Source organism: Thunnus maccoyii, chromosome 18, assembly GCF_910596095.1.
Source record: "Thunnus maccoyii chromosome 18, fThuMac1.1, whole genome shotgun sequence".
Classification (NCBI taxonomy): Eukaryota; Metazoa; Chordata; class Actinopteri; order Scombriformes; family Scombridae; genus Thunnus; species Thunnus maccoyii.
This window is the reverse complement of record NC_056550.1, coordinates 23,566,273-23,589,234: the sequence shown is the minus strand read 5'-3', so window position 1 is coordinate 23,589,234 and position 22,962 is coordinate 23,566,273. Positions and strand designations below refer to the sequence as shown.

Here is a 22,962-nt window from a genome sequence, read left to right as displayed (position 1 = left end):
GATACAAATGTGACACTGAAAACTAGAAGTTGGAAATACCAGGTTTTTTGGTCATAATTACAAACATTATAAAAAAACATTGGTAACCACAAGATTTACGTTTAAAACTGAGTTTTAAAGGGGTCATATTATGCATCTTTAACACAGTTCCCTGGGGTCTTGATAAAATGTATCTGACATGCTTTGATTGAAATACCACAAGGATCAAGCACCACAGCAGTTTCCTCATCCAGTCTAAACAGCTCTGTTCAGAAAGGCCGGTTTGAGTGTAAATAAACTTAGATTTTGCTGTGATTTAATGGCAATAAACGGATCAAAAGGATGCTGAAATAACTACATCATGATGTTGATTTGTAAAAAACCTGAATTCATCCTTTGTCACATCTGTCTGCACCACAACAAGCAAACATCTTTTAAAATGCTTGTTTTCTGAATGGAGTTCAGATTGATCAGGGCTATGCTAACATTGTAGCTGCTCCATCCACACTTAAAATAACGTCATCTGAAGACATAAATACGGCAGCGACGTTATTGTTTATACACATAGATATCTACATACTATGTAACTTTAAAATAAAACAATCTCACCGGTGTTTAAGATGTTTATTATTAATGACAGCAGCGGGGGTGATGTGTGCCTCCGGTGTTAGCTTAGCTCTGGCTAGGTTGAGAAGCAAGATTGAAGATAAACCCACTTAACCCCAAAAGTTTAAGAAACAAACTCCTCCCACCGGTAAACTGCTCCGGATCAGAGCAGCTCTGCTCCCCGGCCGACTCTCTCCTGCAGAGCTTGTTAGGACTCACCAGCCCAGCGGTACGTGTGAATTTTTCACCCTTAGCTTAGCACCATGTGATGTAACAAGGGGCATCAAATCTGAATGGCTTGTTGAATCACAAGAGTACAGCCCACAGCAAACTGACTGGGTGGTCTTATTTCACTGTTTATATGTTAGTAGGCACATCAGAGACCCAAATACATTCACAAAAGCACTGAAAAAATGAGTTTTTCCTAAATATGACCCCTTTAAAACCTAATATCATGTGACTGAATTTATCAACAAGATGGATGTTAGCAAGTATAGCATGAGCAAAACTGTATCTACAACAATACATTTGAACTTCCCAAACATGTTGCCTGCTAAAAATAAAACACAAGGTAAGTGTGATGATTATAACAATGTTAAAAGTTTACAGTATGTTTATCAGATAATGAAATCTTGGAAAACTCACATTGAATCCAACCCAGTTTCCAACTTGGAAATTCTTTGCAGCAGCATTGCGCGATTGCACTTTCCCATTCAGAGAGTTGGAAAGTTTCTGACTTTCTGACATCTTGTGAATGTAGCATTAGATATGGTATCTTGTGCCAACTGCAGATAAGGAGGTTGGTCTTGTTATTGCACCCTGGTAGCCCCGGTGATGTTCAGAACTTTATGTGAGAGATTTGAGGTCACTGTGACCTGCCCCATGTGTGAGGTGAGTGAAGGTTCTCCAATATCACCTCCCCCCTCTGGATGAGTTCTTTACAGAGGGAATCAAAGGAGGGATTCAAAGTCTATTTGGTGATCAGGGAGTTGGTGCCTGAAGTCGTCAATCCAGGTCATGCATTTTTGACCTGATCTCTTTTTTTTTTTCCCCTTCTCACTCATGTCTCTCTGACACAAACACACAATCACTGAACAGTTGCATTTTTGCGAAAAAAAGATACAACCTCTCTGTTGTGCCGTGAGGTAGAAATAAATAGACTGTATGCTGTGATCAGGGAGTTGGTGCCTGAGGTCGTCAATCCAGGTCATGCATTTTTGACCTGATCTCTTTTTTTCCCCCCCCCTCTCACTCATATCTCTCTGACACAAACACGCAATCACTGAACACTTGAATCCTTGCGGAAAAAAGATACAACCTCTCTGTTGTGGCATGATATAGAAATAAATAGACTGAATGCTAAAAAAACAAACCTGTCACCTACCCTTGGCGTAGTTATGATCTCCAATTTACATTTTTATCAACCAAATCAAGACACAAATCCCACCTTGAAAATATAAACTGCAGGATTTATGTCCAAGCGAGTCCAAGACTTAGAAAAGTTTATCCACACTTTTATTTTTAGTCAGCTGGACAACTGTAATGGTGTCTTCACAGGTCTCTCCAAAAAGCAACCAGCAGCTTTATAGTGCCAGAGTTCGTACTCAGACTGACAAAGTGAAATACATTACTACAGTTCTCAGATCACTGTGCTGGCTTCCTGTATGTCAAAGGACTGATTTTAAAATACTGTTTGCAAAGCACTCAAATTCATGGCCAAAAAAACATCTGTGACCTGCTTCTGTGTTAAAACCCTACAGATGTCTCAGGTTGCCTGGGGCTGGTTTGCTTGCTGTTCGGAGGTATTACAAAAAAACCCCCCAAAAAACAGGGAAGCAGCTTTTAGTTCGGAAGCAGCACATATCTGGAACAAACGTCTGAAAGATGTGAGGACTGATACAACTTTAAACTAATTTGAATCGAGACTAAGGCTGAATTCACACCAAATTCAGGTGTTGCTATGTAAACAAACAAGAGTAGTTGGATTTTGCTTCTTTTTCCCGTTCTTTACTCGAAATATTAACATCTCAAATACATCTTTACATGTTTGAGCCCAAATCTGATCCAAAATATGCGAGCGGACAATGGGAACAACCTTAGCAACAAAGACTATGGAACGGACGGCAATCTGATGTCATCATGAGGAGGAAGTAGAGGTAGCAGAGCGTTCAGAGCAGATTGAAGCCCTGGCTTTTGAGTTGCTGGGAGCGTTTTCACATACTTTCACCTCATGTTTTCGAACTTTGACGATGTCGTCCGACACCATAACTGTATAAAAATAACAGAAAATCACAAAAAGCATGATATGTCTCCTTTAAACCTGCAATAACTGACTTCTCGGCAACCTGGGGGCAGCAAAAACAAAGCAACGCCGTGCACAACACTGACATAATATCACCTTTTACATTGATATGGCAAACCTGTTAGCAAACAGTCACCAATTTACACATCCAGCAGACATGGAGCAACATTATCATTAAGTACATACTGTACACTACAATAATCAATATTTACTCTCTATTAGCTCTGTTTTTGTTCTCCACCCGCTCATGAATTCTCATTTTTGTGCTAGGCAGGTTGTGTAAAGTTGCTTTTTAAAGATTTTCAGTCGAAAACATGCAGCCAAAACAGTAAAGTTGCAGACAGAAAAATAAGCAGAACCCGGTGCTTTTTCTCTCGGGGTTTGTCACTACGAGCATCCCCTTCCATGTACGAGCAGTTATATGGTCGATTGTTAATATAGAAATATTGATTATAACTGATTTAAAGCCTTTTCATGCCTTTTCTTGTAAAGCCTTTTTATTTGGAATGTGTTATACAAATAAACTTTCCTTGCCATGATAGTTGGGTAGAAAAGAAAAAAAAAAAAAAAAAGGTCATAAAAAAATAAAATGGTGGAATTGGATTATGGCACATGATGAGAAATTAGGGCCGAGACTGCTGAGATGTTAAGTGTTACAGTCCCAGACCTTCTCTAATAGCGTGAAATGAGAACAGATCTGTTAAAGCCTCAAAGAACACAGAAATGGGATGGGATTGGCTTTACGCCGTCATACATTACCGCCCTCACATTGATAGGCCCTTTATGAGACTTAATTAAAAAGTCGATGGCATCTTTAATGGCCACAGCACTGGTTGTTTTTCTGTGTTTTTAAAACGCTGGTTCCCTAATGACCAGAGGCAGCCTCATTTGGGGGGATGGAGAACAGAAAAATGTTTGGACCTGTGGCATGAGGTCATTATGCCCCAGCTGTGTCAGGAAAACAGATAAGGCTGTTTTGTACGACTCCACTGTGCACTGGCTGCTGGGCAGTGAGCAGAAAATGTTTTATCTAAGAGGTGAATGAAGCCCTTTATATACACACAGCACAAAGGCGGAGATGAAGTGGTTAAATCAAATGACAAATGGAGTGCCTGTTGACAGAAAACTGCTCGGTTTGTTCTTCATGCTGTGACTTTTTGGCATTTCGTTTCACGTCCTTGTTTATCTTCTGAAGTAGAAACAGAGTAATGGTTCAACGTGTTTGAGACGGAGCCAAGCGTGTCACAATCTTTGAAGGACAGCCAGTGTCCTTTCTGTCTCAGAAAACTATTTTAGTCGAAGTTAACGACTTTGAAAGACTTACAGATGACAGTCCCTTTGGAATAAATGTAGTGGATCATATTTGACGCTGATCCTAATGATTTCTCTTTGAAATCAGAACGCTTTATTAGGAACACCTGTGCAATCTAATGCGATCCAATACAACAGCTCTGCCTTTAAATTCTATTTTTGCAAAGCTTCAGGTTTTGTTGCCATTGTCAGAAAAGTGATCATTTTACTTTATGTTTATTACTGAGGTCGTAGCAGATGGTGGTAGGGTACTGGACTGCATCATATCGAAAAATGTTCTCAATATTTTATCCCCCTCATGTATGTACATGGAGTGGACAAAGTATTAAGAACACTTTTCAATATAATGCACTCCAGTATACCATCACCACCTGCTACGGCCTTAATAATTAACTAGTAGAAGTAGAATTATCACCTTTCTGACAATGTCAACAAAACCTGAACATATATAAGCTTGTACTGGATTGCATTAGATTGCACAGGTGTTCCTAATAAAGTGCTCAGTGAATGTATGTTACCATTCCTGCTATTCTTAAAGGTTTTTGTATTTATTTTCCTGCTTATAGTATTTGAATATATTTGGTTGTTATCGTTTAACTGGCTTCTCTAAGTGTTAACTATTAATTTGATAGTTACTGCATTCAAATTAAAGTCAGGCATCTTCATCAGTGCAACAGTAGCATGTAACACATCACTTTACTGTCTTACAGTGTATCACTGCGCCAATCTCAACAACTACTAAGACTAAGTTGCACAGGGTTACGTGATTCCCATCTAAAAAACAGGAATAGAAAATGAGAGATGTAGTTATCATTGATTAAATTATGTAATTCACCCCAATAAACAATGATGAACAAGGAAAATCTACAAAAATAAATCTCACATTATTATTCAGTTTAATACAATATCAAATATGTTAAACATGTTAAACTAGTATTATTTAAAGGGACACTTGTCATAAGGATGACTGACAGTTGTTTAATATCTTCTGTGGGTCTGCAAAGAGCTTTCTAAAGTTTTTACTTGGATTGGAGTTGGATTTTGGAAGGTGTTGACATTTACCAGGAAGGATATAATGAAAGATGCTATGAAGTTCCATCATGGGAAATGTACACACTTAAAATCAATGGGTTTAAATTTTTACACAGTTTGGGTCAATATACCACAACACAACACTGAGGTAATGTTACCCAGAAAGACACTCAAGGCAAGACGTTGTTTGACCCAGTTTTATTTTTCATTTTACCGTTGAGTTATTTACCCAAACTAAAGCTTGTTATAATCTACTCTACTCTTTTTAAACTTGTTAATAACTTGTGTATATTTTGGATGTCGTTATGCACATTGTTTTGTAGTGTGTAGTGTGTAAAACTGGGTCAAAATAACAGATTTCTACTGGATAAAGTTAACTCAATGTTGTAATGTCATGTCTTCACCTCTGCTGCTTTTATTTTGACCATTTGTCTTTTAATTTGTCTCTTTTGAGCCCTTTAGAAAATCACTACAAAATCACTGGAATAACCCTTTAAATGTATGGTTTACTATGTGCAGTTTTCTATTCTGAAATACAGATCTGTGTTTGATCTTTGATTCACCAATTTCACATGAAAAAGACGTGACACCATAAAAAAAAAAAGCCTTAATGTGCACTTGCATCTTCACATGTGGTATTTCACACATTTTTTTTACTCTTATTAGACGCTGGTAAAAGCCTTTCAGCTTCTATATAACCCTTTACTATGCAAATGTCTCTATGCGAGTCAATGCTGGAGGGGAATGAGCTTTTTGGAGTCAGTCAAATTGAGCTGCATATAGCTCAGTCTCTGACAGCCAGAAAGAAAAATAAGCATCTTTCATTTCAGTTATGTGTCTCACACCTTTCATATTGTAGTTGTTAATTAAGATATTAATAATTTGGTTCACTGAGGCAAACCGTGCTCCTAGCGAGGATGTGCTGCTTTCAACATCACAATTTTCTCAAATTCAAGTGTGAAACTTTTCAGTCCGGCATTTATGTTGACATAAAAACATCATTAATCCTTCCTGTAACCAATATGCACTGCGTTGATCCAAAATAAACATGCTAATGAACTAGAAGCAACTCGACTAAACAAAAAAAAGTAGAGGAAATTTAGTCAAAACAATGAAAAGCGAAGATACCGTCCATAAAACACAGTGAGGAGATCTTAAGTCTAATCCAGCAGGTGTATTTAACTCTCTTTTACATAAGCTGTCAGCTCACACAACGCTTCGGTCGCTGCCTGCCATTGTTAAAAATATTTTCCCACCTTGATAGTTTAATGTATTTCCAGCCTGTTCGAGCCTGACATTAGTGAGGGACCAAGCGTCAACAGCTCCTTTTTTCTCTATCTTTGAAAAAAAAAAAAAAAAAAGATCCTCATTTAGAACAGCGAGTCTGTCTTCCAAAGGATGCCTCTAATTGGAGGAGAAAAGGCTTCTTTCTGACGGCGCTGGAGATTTCAAATAAAGCCCATTTGCCAATGTAAGGAGTCATTAAACATGTCATTAAATCTTCTTTCATATAAGTAGATGAAGCTCGTGGATCCCATTTGGTCTTTGGAAAGGATGATGGAATTTAAACCGGGGCTCGCTCACGGCGGCGGTCAAGGAATCACGCTTGACCCGCCACACAGACGTAAAACGACACACACACATGCGGCCTCTGTTCAAACTCTAATGTGTGGGTGTTTATTGTGCGCTCGAAGGAAGCCTCTTAGAGTCTATCGTTTTCATACAGGAGGACACCAAATCATCCTGTTACTGAAAGGAGGAGGGTATGACATTCACCACCGCCACCAAAAAGACGAGTCCTTGATGTTCTCAGACTGGTCACGCTCCTCTGTCTGACTTGCACTTCTTTGTTTCACTGTTGCAGTTGATTTTTTTTTTTTTTTTTTTTTTTTTTTTTACTCAGCGGTCTGATTTGGCCTGCAGCAAGCGGCTGGTAAGTCCCAGTGGAGATGTCGGCCTAAACAGCCGGGTCTGAAGTGATTATGTGAGTGCAGTGTGAGAGATTCCTTTAGGGCCTGTGGGAAGCCTGCACATTCTTTGTTGACAGTAGCAATGAGAGAGAGAGAGAGAGAGAGAGAGAAGGAGAGAGAGAGAGTGAGGGAGAGAAAGGTAGAAAGGGAAGCGATGATCTGAACAGACACAAAAAGTGCTGGAGTCTGAGAGATTAACGCTACGTGCAGATATAAAATCCCTTCTCGCGGTAAGCTATTAGGTTTCCCTTTATTTCTTTAACTGCATATCGAATTAGCATGGGCTTTGCGTTCATAAAAGTGTGCGCTACATCTTATAACGTTGTCATATTAAATTCATATAACTTCCCTATACCTATCTTATAACACTGTCATGCTGTGTTTGTGCAGCATCCTTACATAACATATTATACTGCAAAAGTGATTTTAGAGTTTGATAGAAGATAATAAAACTCTTTTCACTTCTTTGTTTCTGCAGTTTTGCACATTTTCACTTTGAAATCTCACAGGGCCTCATTGCAAACATCACAACCAGTAATTAAGCACCCCCTCTTAAGGGTCTATAACAATTAATTATTCACATTCATATCATCCCATATTGTCTTTATAAGTACAGCCAAGCAGTCAAATTGAAATTTCCCTTTTTTTTTCTTCACTGCCATTGGCCTGTTTACTCTAAAAGCATGTCCTTCAAGCATCTCCTCCTCAGAATCAAGGAGCTAAGCCAAAGAAAGGCGAGCTGTCGTTTATCGCTGCCTCGCAGACAAATCCACTCTAAATGGCCGGTGATTTTCACTCATTGGCTCAATAATCCATTTGAGAATTTACTCAGGGACTCAGACACATTGTTGAGGTTGCTTTTTTTTTGCTTCTTTTGAACAGTTTCCTCTGTACACCCCCTTCAGTTTGAAGGGGACTTGTTTAAACAACACAGAAAATGGAAATGAATACACATACACGGCGTGGTGTTACACTGTGCAGCACCGGGGAAGTTTAATAACTCAGACGGCTGCATGTTTTCAGATGTCCTTGTTGAATCCAAGGCCAGACGTTGGAGCGGGGAGACCTGAGTCACACATGGATGGATCTCCCTCAAGTTGTTTCTCCGTGTTGAATCCTTTCCCCTGCCCTTGCCTATATAAAGACATATCTCTGGCCGCATCAAACTGTCTCTTACTTTTCTCTCCTCGCGCCTTTTTCTGCCGCCTTGCTCTTTTAACCTGGACGCCTTTCGCTGTCCACCCCTCCTGCCTGCTGTCCTTCCTCCCATAGTGCACTCTGGTAATTGAGTGAGAGCTGTGGCCCTGGAGTCCTTGTGTAATCCACACTTTATAAGCACTCTAATTGAAGTGCAAATTCAATACTCCCTCATCAGCCTTTTACTGGCTGTGCCTTTGCCTGCACCCCTTAGGTAATTACAAGGATACTGGAAGTTCAATCATTTTGCAGAAAATAATGTAACAAAACCATAGCTGCATGCACCAAATCATTCCACTGTGGCTGCGTATGGAGTGTGATAACCGGGTTACTGGAGGTGAAACACTGGAATAGACAAACCGACTTCCTGTGTGTAGTCAGATAGGAAACACACGAAAAAACCTGTGTGATGAAGAAATTTAAAGAACCATATCTGAACACAATTACTCTACACACATTTATATTGCTTTGCCCCGCATTGCCACTACTGACTGACTACCGGCACATCAGCAACCATTTGCATGTAGACACACTCACGCCCCGCATGCTCACACTCACACATTTCCCTCTTTTGTACGGTTGTTGCTATAAACACTCATGTGCATGCAAGCATGCATAATGGCAAGAGGGGTGCACATAGGCAAACATACATAAGTGTATTAGTTTGCCTATATTATTGTGTGTGTCTTTGTGTGTGGGAGTGCGGTTTGCAGCTTTAATTAAACTTTCTCTATTTTCTCTCAGCTTGTCCCCATAGGGCCCTGTCTTCTTCCCGACCACATGCTTATTTATTTATAATTGCATTAAACTCCAGAGCTGAGCCACGGCTGAACACTGTGCCAGACCTGTGGAGTGAGCCCGGATTGTCACACAGTAATACAATTTCATGTACTGAAACATCCCACCGGCTGGGAAAATTCCACGTTATGAATCATGTAGGAAATGCACTGTACATTAAGCAGCAACGATCAGGAAATGTTTGGATTGTATTTCACAGTATCGCAGTAACAATATAGAATGTCAACACAGATGTATATGATTTAAAATGGTGGGAACCAGGACTGTTTCACACAACAGAAGAGCAAATTCCACCTGTGAAAAGACCTTATGAATATCATCCCTGCAGCATTGTGTTCCTCATGAGATAAAGCATTTCCTGAGAAGAAAACAATCCAGGTGTCATAACAACTTTTTCTCTTTTTCTCCTTTATTCAAGTGCCAGATTCCTCTTCATCTTTTTTTTTGTTTTTTTGTTTATCTGTCTAATTTGCTTTGCCTTAAACTAAATATCCCACCAGACAACCTTTTGGACGAGCATCACAGCAGATTCTCACTACATCCCGAGCGCTTTTGTTCAAGTTGGATGAATGTGATTTAAATCTTCAAAAGAGAAAATCACGTTACGATATTCTTATAACATTTGCAAAATTGCCAAGATACTATACATGGGCAGCTACCCACATGTAGTGACTTAATATCTGCAACACTGCCTACTCATATCTGCAACATAAACAAGCCTGCACAACATTCTTTTCATAGTTAATTTAACTGCGGGCATCAAGATCATAATCTCATTATAGCACATCTTTTCATGTCATATCATCACACCGGTAAATCTGCAAATGTGCACAAAGACGCTGTAGCCTGATTTATAATTTGCATTATTCTCAGTACATTTTTAATTGCTTGTTGCATTATTTCCTGTTGTCTTCCTTGCCTCGACATCCTGCTGTGATGACCCACTTGTACGGCAGAGCCCCTGCATTTATAATAGGGTTTGCCCTGAAAAAATGTCAAATTTATGCTTATATTGACCAGAATTCTGTCAATAAAATTAAGCAATTATACTAATGACAGAAAAAGTATAACTGTGTGCTTGGTGACATACTGAAAGTCGCAAAAACGCACTCGGCTCCACAGCAGGAAATGGATACAGAACGAACACAAAGAGTTATTTTTTGAGATATGGCTCGATGTCAAGCTACATTTTGTCCAAAAAATGTCAAACTTTGCACACACATAGTTTCATGATCAAGAAGTCAGCCTAAACTATAGTAAACTGAGAGTAATTAGACAGATACATATGGATGGAAATTAGTTTTCACTGTAAAAAAATATGCAGATACACACATACATCAAGTTGTCATATTGTCATATCTACCTTAATGCCCCTAAATGTATCCCCATATACACTTACATACATGCCAACATGTATACACACATCTACATACATAGTATTCAGCTTGGTATTTTGTTGCTATGGCAGAAACTCCTGCTAACCATGAGGGGGTGATTTGTGTCATTTGCTGTGTTGGATATTTCTGTTGCTGAGGTCTGAGAAGTCAGGTGTGGGGAGCCTAATAACTTTGGAGGCTGTATTGTATGTGTGACATTGTTAAGTTAGTTTTTTTTTGTTGTTGTTGCTGGGAACGGTTAGCATGGTGAAGGAGCAGGGGGAGCAGCACATCAGTATAGGGTGAATGGTGCTTTTGTAAAGCAGGAGGGTAACAGAGTGTTTATTGGTGGTGTTTTGGTCAAAACTGAGTTTATTTCTATAATGAATTCAAAGTATGTGATGCTGTCGACCTGTTCAAGTGTTTTGCTGTGGATGGAGGAGGGATTCAGCCCAGTACAGGGTGTGTTTCGGTATGCTAATGTTCTTTTTGTTTAAACATATGAGCCAAATACATGTATCTGTCATTAGTCTACTAACTCTTGGAATTACTCATCACTTTTACTGGGAATGTCAGAAAACTGCTCTATTGACTTTGCACATGCATTATATTCATGCACATTGGTTTAAGGTGATGGAGTGTATGTATACATTTTTTCTACTTATCTGTGTCCTGTTGAGGTGAAATGTAACCAAGTGCACTTGTCTATTTCCAGTTTCTGCTCTGCTTACTTCTACTCCACTACATTTCAGATTATAATATTGTACTTTTTGCTGAAGTACATGTATTTCATTGCTATGATATGATTACTAGTTACTTTGCATATTGAATTTTACACATAAAACATAGGAGCAGTTTTTATATGAATATGAATATGTGTTGCTAAGCTGCACAAGTTACAGCTTCCTTACATCCTTATATACACTTAGTTTCACCACCACAAGGTACAACAATAACGGGGAACATTCTGCTGCACACCTCTACATTCAATACTTTCAGTACATTTTTCTGATAATACCTACTTTTACTTAAGTAAAGTTTTGAATGCAGGACTTTAAATTGTAATAAAGGATTTTTATTGTATGGTATTGCTACTTTTACTTAGATAAAGGATCTGAATACTTTTAAAACAACTGCTCTGTGGTCTGTTTCTTGCTCCTTTCAGGAGATCAATAAAGGTCTATTTTTTCTGTCTTAATGAACTGTTATAAAAGTAATCTTGAAATTAAACTAACCCACACTAATAACAGTTTGGTTTCCACTGACATTAAGTGTCCTGTGTTAGATGTCAGGCATTTAAAGACAGTAATAAATCGATTTGCAACATCCAGCATCCAAAACCAAAACAATTTCAGCATGGCCAGCCGCTTATTGGGTGTCTGTACACGTCACAGATCAACCCGGAAGTGCAGTGACAGCTGCTGTCAAAAATCTTTCATCCCTTTCGTGGAACAGCGACACAAAGGTGAGTTTTTACGCTATAAAACGAGCTCTTCCTATACTTAACGCTCGTATCTTGTGTTATCTTCCCCGAAATTAAATCCGTGTGAAGTTTGGTCGTGATTTAACGGACTTTTACAGAGCTTAAACATTAGCCGCTAGCTGGCCGTTAGCAGCGGTTCAGCTTTGTTGTTTGTGGGTGATGATGACTTATCGGCTGCTTTTACTCATTTATCTGTGTCCTATTGAGGTCGCCTGGGTGGATGTGGTTGTCGTGGTTAAATTTATTTGTGTGAAAATTTCATCAGTGACATGCCAAATAATGCGCCCGCAATAAGAAGACATGTCATGTAGATATCCTCCGGCTCAGCCTCAGTATCCTGCCAAATAGTGAGCTCGGTTTCTCCCCTCTGTTGCATCTCCCTGCGCAGTGCAGGACAGCTGCAGGTTGCACCCTGCCACAAACTAGTAAACAGGCTGCTGCAATGCAGATTGAGGTCCAAACATTACTTCTGCAACATGAAAGTAGTTATAAAGTGTCAGTGATGGAAAGTAACTAACTACATTTACTCAAGTACTTTACTCGAGTATTTCCATTTTATGCTACTTTATACTTATATTGTACTTTCTACTCCACTACATTTATTTGACAGTTTTAATCGCTTTTCAGGTGAAGATTTGACACAATAGATAATATAATAAGCTTTATAAAGACAGATAAAGATGAAACCAGTGCTTTCCAACCTTTTTGGCTTTTGACGTCTTATAAAAAGCAGTGTGTAGTCGGAGTCACATTTCAGATGTCTGAAGATCTGAATCATAAATTCTGAATTTTATAATGACTGAATTTATAACCTCTTTGCCAATACAATACCAGTCAGTGCACCCCTACAAATTAACAGCATTCAAAACAAAATGACAAATCATTTAAAAAAACAAATGAATGCAATAAAATATGTACCGAGAATACAAATTCACAAATGAGTCACAGACTGTAAATTGCCGGAATAAGTTGCGAAATCAAACTAATCTCATTTGATGTGTTCTTATTATCGTTTTATTATGAGGAAGTGATAGCTGGTGGAACAAGTTGCGTGCTTGTGCGTGCGGTCGTATCTCTATGAATCTGAGTAGATGCTAAAAACTCAGTCGCCTCTGTCTGCTCAGCTGTGCTGGAAGCGTATGCATGTGCAAAGAGGAGTGTGGGTGTTCAGAAATGCTCTGAATGGGAGTCTTGTTTGATTCATAACAGTCTACGGGTGAAAATATTTGAATCTCAAAGATGTCTTGTTGGCTGGCTTTTGCAATCCTCTTATTTACTGTCACACACGTTCTTTACGTAGTTGCTGGTAAAGTTGGGTTTAGTATTTAATGACGTACAAACTCTAGGCTTATATTGGTGTTTGAGTTTGTGTTTTATTATTATGCTGCAGTATAATCTGTGTAATGAAATACTGTCCTTGCTTCTCAAGCTTACATTGTTTTTGTGAGGATTTGAGTTAATCTTTCAGTTTTGTGCTAAACTGTCATCATGTGCTTTAGTCACATTTTCCTACAGTTCAATGAAAATACCCTGTAGTACCCTGGTTTAATGAAGAAATATCGAAAACTGTGATCAGACTGTAAGTGTTATTGTATAAAATGAGTGATTGCTGCTTCAATAAAGACTTGTTTCCCCATTTTCAAACACGAGATGCATCAACTGATCAGGCGAATATTCAGGTTAAAGTTGAACAATAAAAAGTACTTTGGCATGTGACTCTGCCACATGGATAAAGGGAACTATTTTTTTAAACTGTAGGTCAGATGGGTTTCAAATGAAGTGAATGAAATAAGGAACGAATATTTCCAGAAACTGCTGCAAGTGTGACTGTGCCTTAAGAGGAAATCCTGAATCAGGGTGTGTGGGAATCAGGGAAACCGGGGCCCCCTCCCTGCTTGGCAGGCGACCTGCCTGGTTGCTGTGCCTGAAGAAGTAACAAAGCTGCTGCCACCTTGTGGGACCACCACCCCTAAAGCTAGGTGTAGAGGTCAGGTATGTTGCTAGTCAGTCTGCAGGTGATAGGGTGGGGAGTTTAGAGAACTTGCCCCAGGCTATGAAATCGGTGCTGCCGATGTGGGATGTCACGTCTCTGAAGAAAGACTCTGAGCTGCTGTGGGAGGTAGTACAGTACTGACGCCATTGATATAGTCGGGGTCACCTCAGTGCACAGCATCAGCAGTGGGACTGATCTCCTGGGTGGAGCTGAACTGATGAAATGCAGTAATAACAGTAAGACTAACATAACATTTTATTGATACTTGTAGAGAAGTTGATTATCAGCACAGAAAAATGTCAGAGTAGGGCTTCAACTAATGATTATTGTCATTATCTGCCTATTATTTTCTCAATTAATCAATTAATTGTTTTGGAGGTGAAGGTGATGTCTTCAGATGTCTTGTTTTGTCCAATCAAAACAGTCAAAAATCCCCCAAAATTCAGTTTTCTCTCATGAATGACACAGAAAAACTTTGAATCTTCACATCTGAGAACCAGGGTTGATCAAAGTAGTTGCAGATCCACAGAAAATTAATCAACTAATCGATTAATCGACTAATCGTTGCAGCACTAAAACAAGGCAATAAAAAACCCCACACACAATACAAATAATTATTTATTTATTGATTGATTATTAAATAAGAAAAAGTGTTTGTAAAGTGTAAAAGTGTGTTTCAGTGATTCCCATACATGTAATCAAGTTTATTATTGTTTGTATGTTGTATTATTGTATTATTTTATATTATTATTATTATTTTCCTCCTCAAAATTCAAAGTAAGACGTTGCTGATTATCACAGCTCTGCCAGACCTTCTTCTCTACAGTCCAGCATTTTTTTTTTATCTGTACAAGAAAAATGTTATATTTTCAGCTTTTTTTTTTTTTTCCGAGACCGTTTCAAAGCCATAAAAAAAAAAAAAACTAATTAAGCTGCAGCATGTCAGGCATTTCATTTTAATAATTGTTAGTAGAATGTATTAATCCATTTAGTTTTACTCTCGGGGTATTTGCTTTATAAAGAACGAGTGACTCGGTTTTCAAACAGTTCAAATAACACACAAATACACTCTGTGCTCCTTCTAAAAAAAAATAATGGAAACACCTGACAGCTGAGAGTCACTGGCAGTAGACTCACCACCTCTGATTGAGGTGACTTTTAACTCCTTTTTCCGATCTACTCGACTTCATACGAAAGAAATAATAAAAAAAAAGTGTCTTTTTCAGGCGTGAGCCAACTTATTTGGGTGATTTACCGGATAAATTCCATCTAAGAGGAACATTGATTTGCTGTTAACAAGATCAGTTTTGGAGGCGACAGGCCAGATACTTTTGTTTCATATTGCTGAGCTGTGCGCATCAAAACCAGTTATTAGACAGGTGGCCTTTCCTTAGACACCTGGCAGCTGGTAGAGAGACACACACTTTCCTTTTGTTTAGAGGAGTGTGTGTGTGTGTGTGTGTGTGTGTGTGTGCGGTGGAAAGAGACCACTTGTCTTGATTTAAAAGCGCTTGCCTCACACGGCTGCTCGTATCCTTTCTGCACCAGTCAAATTTAAACGAAACACACCGGAAACGGACGTGACGCATCATGTAAGCGGGACGTAGCGGCGTTTTATTTTGAAATGCTACACAGACTACAACTACAGGTTCATGGATACACATAGATTTGATTGATTTATTTTAATGTGTAATGTAAAAACAAAAAAAACAAACATATTTAAACAGATTATACTTGTTTTTTACACAGTTCTGTGTAGTTTTTACCTGTTGGATGGTCTCGTAGCTGCGTGTAGAGAAGAAAAAACAAACCAGCTGCATAAAATAGAGATGAGCAGCGCCCGTGGTGAGCGTGTAGCAGCTTCAGTTGATTATAATAGACGCGTTCTGCTGTGGCAGCGCCGCGTCCGTGGCCCGGCGTATTTCGGCCATTACGGTGACGTGAGTCGAGCTCTCCATCTAGTCGACTGTGTCCATTTAGCTCGGTGCCAGTATATTTAACTATTCAACCACTCTGTCAGATGCTCTTTACACAGAAGGGCCCAGCTGCCGCCCTCCCCCTCACCCCTCCCTCCTCCCCTTCTTCATACACTACAAGATGCAGCCGTTGGGGTTTATTTACGGGAGGTGTTTCTGTAACTGCCGGGAATAGGCCAAGAGCCAATGGAAACACATGGCGGAGGCCAAGCTAATAGAATCTGACAGCAATGGAGTCATAGAGGCCGCTCAGGCGTCGTAAAGCTGTCGCCGTTTAAGCCCCTGAATTTGTCGCTATTACCTGACTGCTTTTCCTTTCACACGGGCAAAGAGTTGTGAGGAAAAGTGCATCCAGGCTCCTGATTCAGAGCAGGTGTTGTTACTCATGTTGGTCCGTTTCAGCGACATCAAGCGCGTGCACGTGCTTGCTCGTATAAATGTAGAGCTGCAAAAGTCGATTGATTAGTCATTTCTTTAAAGTGCCAGAAATTCTCTGGTTTCAGCTTCTCAGATCTGAAGATTTGATGCTTTTCTTTGTCACACATGACAGTAAACTGATTATTTTGGGTTTTGGTCAGATGAAACGAGACATTTGAAGGCGTCACCTTGGACTCTGGGAAATTACAACATGCATTTTTGTACTATTTTCTGACATTTTATTGACAAAAGGATTAATCAATTAATATAGAAAATGATTAATTCACAACAGATATAATCGTTAGTTGCAGCCATACATAAATGCGTTCAATGCAGAATACGTTGACAGTAAATCAAAGGGCGGTTATTGTAATGATCAGGGCTGCAACCAACGATTATTTTCATTATCAATTCATCTGTCTGACAGACATTAACTGTCTGATATCTGTCTGTCTGACATTAATGGATTACTGGATTGATAGATAATTAGCCGTCAGCTATTTTGACAAACGTTTTGAGCCATTTTTCAAATAAAAAATGTCCAAATTCTCTGATTCTCTGATTCCTCTCAAATGTGAATATAATCAGGTTTCTTTAGTCTTTTGGGAAACAGCGATCGACATTTTCTGAATTTTATAGACCAAACATGTAATTGATTAATCAAGAAAATAATCAACAGATTAATTGACCATTAAAATAATCATTAGTTGCAGCCTTACCAAAGATATTCAGTTTATTATCATAGATGACTAAAGAAATATTCACATTTAAGAATCTGCAACCAGAGAATTTTGGCATTTTTCTTAAAAAATGACTCAAAACGATAAATCTATTATCATAAAAGTTGGTGATAAATTTTCTGTCGATTGATTTATGGATCAATAACTAATTGTTGCAGCTCTGGTAAAGATCAGTAATAACACTGTCCACCGTAAAGTATGATGAATTCTTACAGACAGACTGTTTCTGCACTGCACCAATGCTCCATTTAACTTGTGCACAGTCTTTGTTTACTTACATTATCATTCGGTGATGTGCTTTTTTGGGGGAATTGCTTTGTTGGTGACGCTGCAGGGGAAGATGTCAAGATGTGTGAATCATTTCTGTGGTGTCAGAGTGTAAAAACACTACAGTAGATAATACATCAAATACCAGTCGGCGCTTTGAAAAAAATGAAAAAAGATGAGGAGAGAAGGGGTCGTTCGCTGGTCAGAAATCCGTTGTCGATTCTCCGATTGAAACATAGTTTGACTGAGCTTGTTTTCCCCACTAATGAGCCTGATTAAGAGGATGTACGTGAATATCCCCAAAGCTGACCTCGTCACAGCGGCCAGCTCGTCTCCTGAGCCGGTTTATAGTCAGCGTTAGTGGATCAGCTCCAAAAAGCGTTGGCCGGTGCCATCACAGCTCACAGCTTTTTTTTTTCTGTTTCTGGGTTTGTGAGGGAGTTTAACAAGTTCACTAATATGAAAAAAAAATAGACATATGATGTTTGTTTTAAGCTGATTTCCACTTTAAGGGTCAAATCATATTTAAACTACTTGCTGGACTAATATTCCACTCTTAGCCTAATGCTAATTTAATTGGTTTGAAAGCATGAGCAGTTCTTAATATAAGCACCGACAGCGTGTGTGATATAAAATATGAGTTTTAAATGAAGCTAATGTGGACTGAATGTTGAGTACAGAACATGAAATGATTTGCATTTTGTATTGCGGTGTGGTGAAACACTGGTCTTCCTCAAATACTCTGAATCTGGCTGTGTACGGGCCCGCTAAGACATAATTGGTAAAGGCAGTGGCCCACTCAAAAAACTGTCTCTGATTGGGCCTTTTATAGATGCGGCATGAGAAGAAAGCTCGTTTCTCACATTGCCGATCGCTTGTGAGGGAAGGCAACAAGTATTGAATTAGTTTGCATGAGAGAAGGGAAATTGAAATATGGATTGGGGTCGCAAATGCCTGCCAGTGCTATTGGCTGTTTCGGATATGGAGGATGAAATGTATTTTCTGCGCGTATGTGTGTGTCAGCGTGTGACTGATGCGGACGGTGTCGAGGCGTTGAATGGTTTTCCAGCGTTCCCCCGCACGAACCTATTTTCCAATAACAAGTTGGGAGCGGGAGTGACACAGATGAAGTGAATGTTTTAAGAGGAAAAGTAATCTTAAAGACAAGCCAAGTCATTCCTCACTCTAATACGCAGCCTCATCCTCCTGCTTCTCCTACATCTACCCCCCCACCCCCCCAACCCCCACCCTTCTGTCTCAGAGCCAGACACCAGCTAGCCATCTCTTGCCATCTGCCATTTAGATGTATTTAAATCATGCATGCATGCCGAGTTCGGACCTGCGATTTGAACTGGTCAGGTCCCAGGTCTCTGCCGGGCAACTGGTGACCTGGGGAAGCCATCTGAATGTGAATTAATGACAACACAGTTGGTTTAGTGTCAGATCCAATTTCGCTGATATTATCTGGCATTTAGGGCTGGAAAACGGTGACCCATCCTAATGGTTTGATTACCAGATCCAGCTCTGTCATGGCTGAAATATTGTTGGATTTGACATTTTGAGAAAGGATCGTTTTTGAGGTAAAATGTTGAAAGCACTGGTGTTATGCTCAAATAGTGAAGAGAGGCCAACTAGAAGTGTTGAGAGAAGTGATGAAAACTACAGTGTGTCCAGGAAACAAAGTCATGGAGCCAGAAAACCAGAGTTTAGGTGTTAAATGAGAAAGAAAATAACAGCATCTAGACTCAGTTCATACAAGGATGGTTGGTATAAATGCAGAGAGATTAGAATACTGTGAAAGTTTGACATTAAATATTTCCACCAAGTTGTTTTCTTACACACCAGCTGGCCTCCTGAGTCAGAAATGTACGATTTCATATAAAGCTGCAATGATAGTCAGTTGACAGAACATTACTCTGCAACTATTTTGATAATCTAATAATCATTTTAGTCATTTTTTTTAAAGGACCAGTGTGTAAGATTTAGTGACATCTAGTGGTGATTGTGAAGGAACTGATGGAGAGCTGGTTAACCCAAAGTAAAGAAGTTGGAGATGGGATGTTTTACACATTGAAGCTCTATGGAGGAGAACAGAGTTACAGTATAAGTCAAAACACTGTGCAAGGTCGCTCAACTCTGTGGTCCACTTCCAGACAAGATGGTTGTAGATTGCAACCAACTGAATACACCTCGTATCAACCTCCCCTTCTAAGCTTTTAGGAGAAACTACGGAGGGTAAAACGCTGCGAAGGGCCTCTCCAGAGCCAGTGTTTGGTTTGTCCATTCTGGGCTACTGTAGGAACATAGAGGTGCAACATGGTGGGCGCCATGGATTATACACAAAACATACTTATGAACATTTTATTCCATTTCTGCCAAGTTTGTTCTGTTAGAGGCCACTAAATTCTTCATACTGGTCCTTTAAAGCATAGAAAAGACAACAAAAAAACCTAAAACGTGCTGTTTTCAGCTTCTTAAATGTGATTATTTTAAGCTTTTCTGTGTCATTCATGATATTTTTGACTGTTGATCAGACAAAACAAGACATTTGAATACGTCACAATTAGGAATCTTGGCTAACGTTTAACTATTTTCTGACCTTTATAGACAAAGCAATTAATCTGTTAATTGAGAAAATAATTGACAGATTAATCAATAATGAAAATAATAGTCAGTTGCAGCCCTGATCTCATATAATAATAATAATAATAATAATAATAATAATAATGTAGAGCTGGGATGATTAGTTGGTTTTATTAGTTTAGATAAGTGGTTTATAATTTAAGTCATTTTTTAAGCAAAAATTAATTTGTTCTAGCTTCTCAAATGTAAATATTTGTTTGTTTTCATAATCTTTAATGATAATGAGTTGAATTTATTCTAGTTTTGTACTGTTGGTCAGACAAAACCTGCAATTTAAATATGTCATTTGACTTGTGATGGGCTTTTTTTCCCAATATTTTATTGATAAATCAAGAAAATAATTGGCAGATTAATTAATAATGAAATGGTCATTACTTGCAGCCCTAAATAATAATAATAACAATAAGACATTTTAAACTATTTATGAAGCTCAGACTGCTCTTAGACTAAATAACTGTGTAAAAAGGAAGGATGGACAATTTAAACAAGAGAATAACATTTGAAATTCATCCAACAAGAGAAGTAAGTAGCTGTGGTCTTCACTGTGTTCTAGGAAAAAACCTCTTTGTTAAATATTTGGCAGATATTTAAAGAATTATATTAAAAGACGTTGCTTTAGTCGCCCTTACGACTCACGTTGCCGTTGGATAATAGACTTAGAAAGACCTTCAAGTCCCAAAGCAAGTGAAGTAGAGGAATGGCACTTGTAAAGGATTTGAAGCATATAAAATAAAGAAGTTCACAGGTAAGGACCACCCGACTCCCCTCACACCCAGCAGAACATAAAAAACACTCATGTGTCCCTTTAACAGACAGCGGGAGGGGAGGCTGGAAAAAAGAGAGAAGACGAGGAGGAGGAGGAGGAGGAGGAGGAGGAGGAGGGAGAGTAGTGAAGAATAGTGGCTGCGTGAAATCGATAGTTCATACCGTTCTGAAATTGAAGTTGTTTTTTTTTTTTTTTTTTTTTTGTAAGAAGTCTCGTGTAGACGGTGGAATATGAAACAGCTCATGTAAGCAACGGTATTGATTTCCAGAAACCTGGTCCAATTATTGTACTGCTGGTTTCGTCCCGGCCAATCAGTGACCTTTTTAAAAGGACCAGAGTGACTCCGGTGGGGCAAAAATTTTGGGGCATCACCCAACTTTGCCTCCCTGAGTTGCCAACTGTCTCTGTCACCAAAGCTACACACAGACAGAGAGAGAGAGAGAGAAAGGAAATAGAGTCTGCTGTTTCTACAGTTTCCAGAATCTCTCTGAGGACACGGCTACAGGATGGGAGATTTCCCCTGTTGGCAGTTCCTGTTAAGAGATTCAGTGGCATTACAACATAAAGAGAAAATAATCCTCTCTCTGTGTGTGGTAGTATCTGTCCGCTCGTGTGTCTGTTGGTAAGTGGCTCAGAGAGAAAGATTGGACTGACAGCAGCGTCTGGGTACGAGACAGCCCGGCTTTGTGCGTTTGTACGTGCTGGTGTGTGTGTGTGTGTGTGTGTGTGTGTGTGTTTTTTTGTTGTTTCCTGAACGAGGACCGGGGTCGCATGAAATGTCTGTATGGTTGCGGCTGGAGTTGAGGTGTATTCACACATATCCCCCTACAGTTTAGCGGTTATTGTGAACAGCCAGACATTAGCAGAGAAATTGCTTTAAAGCTGTTATTGCTGGAAGGATTTGTAGGGTAAAATGGTCTGTAATTCCCAGTCTGCGCTCCTGCTGTGCTGTCCTGCTGACGCTGCTTTCATACTGCCCTAGTCTAGCTTCATAAGGAAAAGCGACAGGAACAATATAGTACACCCCCCCAACCCTCTACTCCCCCCCCCCTCCCTCCCTCCACTCTTGAGATTCAAGAAAAAAAAAAGTTTGCTGGCAACGAAAAGAAGGCTCTCACTCGGCCTTTTGCTTCTTCACCATCAGTCACCATGTGTCCCGTCTCTTCTTCCCCTTTCCTCTCCTTCCCTCAACTCTCCGAGTAACGGGAGTCTCATGCAATATGCCGCGTTCCCCCACTCGAGTGTTAATGAGGCGGATGAATATTCATGAGGAAGAGGCTGACATCGCTGTATGGCGATTGTGCAGAGGATGTTTTTTTGTGTGCGCGCGGGGGGGACTGTGGCGGTGGCCGTGTTTCTGAAGGGGGGGATCTGTCTGTGAGGCTGAGCTAGACATCAGGAGGGGCTCCTCCGCCGCTAACCACGCAGATGCGAGAGTCCCTCCTCGGTTTTGTTTTGGGTGGGTGATTGAGGATGACCCCTTCCTTTAGGCCTCTCCTCTCTCCCTGGCGGCTGCCGGCGGAGCTTAAGTTTAGCCTCCAGCTGCAGGTGGAGGACAGCCAGGGAGCTGAGAAGAGGAGCTGCCTCTCAGTCTGCTGCCTCCTCCTCGCCTCCTCCTCCTCTTCTTCCTTTGCTTGTGACAAACAGACGCCACGGGCCGCCTCTCGTGGGGATCATGTCGGGTCCTTTTTATTATACCTCTCCCTCTTTTTTCTCGCTACCTCTCTCTCTCCATCTTTTCATTTTCTGTGGCTCTCGCTTTTTCTTCTTCGGAACATATTGTGCTGTGATGTCTGGAGCCGCCAGCGCTACGTTTCTTTTTTTTTTGAAGGACATATGAGAAAGCGTGCAGCCCCATTTTAGCAGCAAAAGGCTGCGTGATGCGTGTGCTCATCTCATTTCCTCCCGTGCTCTCGACCCCACTCCTCTCCCCCCCCACACACACACCCTTCCTCTTCCTCCCCGCCACACTTTTTCTCATTGTCAGCTTTGTTCTGCTCTTCAGATTCCCTTCCAACAGTTCCTATAGTAATCTCTCACGTTCTCTTTCCCCCCTTTTGCTCGGCAGACTCTCATTTGCATTTTCTCACTCACTCGTCATCCCAG

At 39.9% G+C, this 22,962-nt stretch overlaps 1 protein-coding gene across 1 annotated transcript in view; it reads left to right on the top strand.

The window, feature by feature from the left end:
* The first annotated feature begins 11,952 nt into the window (after nucleotides 1-11,952).
* LOC121884150 (speckle type BTB/POZ protein) overlaps nucleotides 11,953-22,962 on the top strand; it is a 92,408-nt gene continuing 81,398 nt past the window's right edge. Inside the window, exon 1 of the mRNA XM_042392800.1 lies at nucleotides 11,953-12,036. The gene's annotated coding sequence lies outside the window, so the exon portion shown is untranslated. The remainder of the gene's footprint in view (nucleotides 12,037-22,962) is intronic.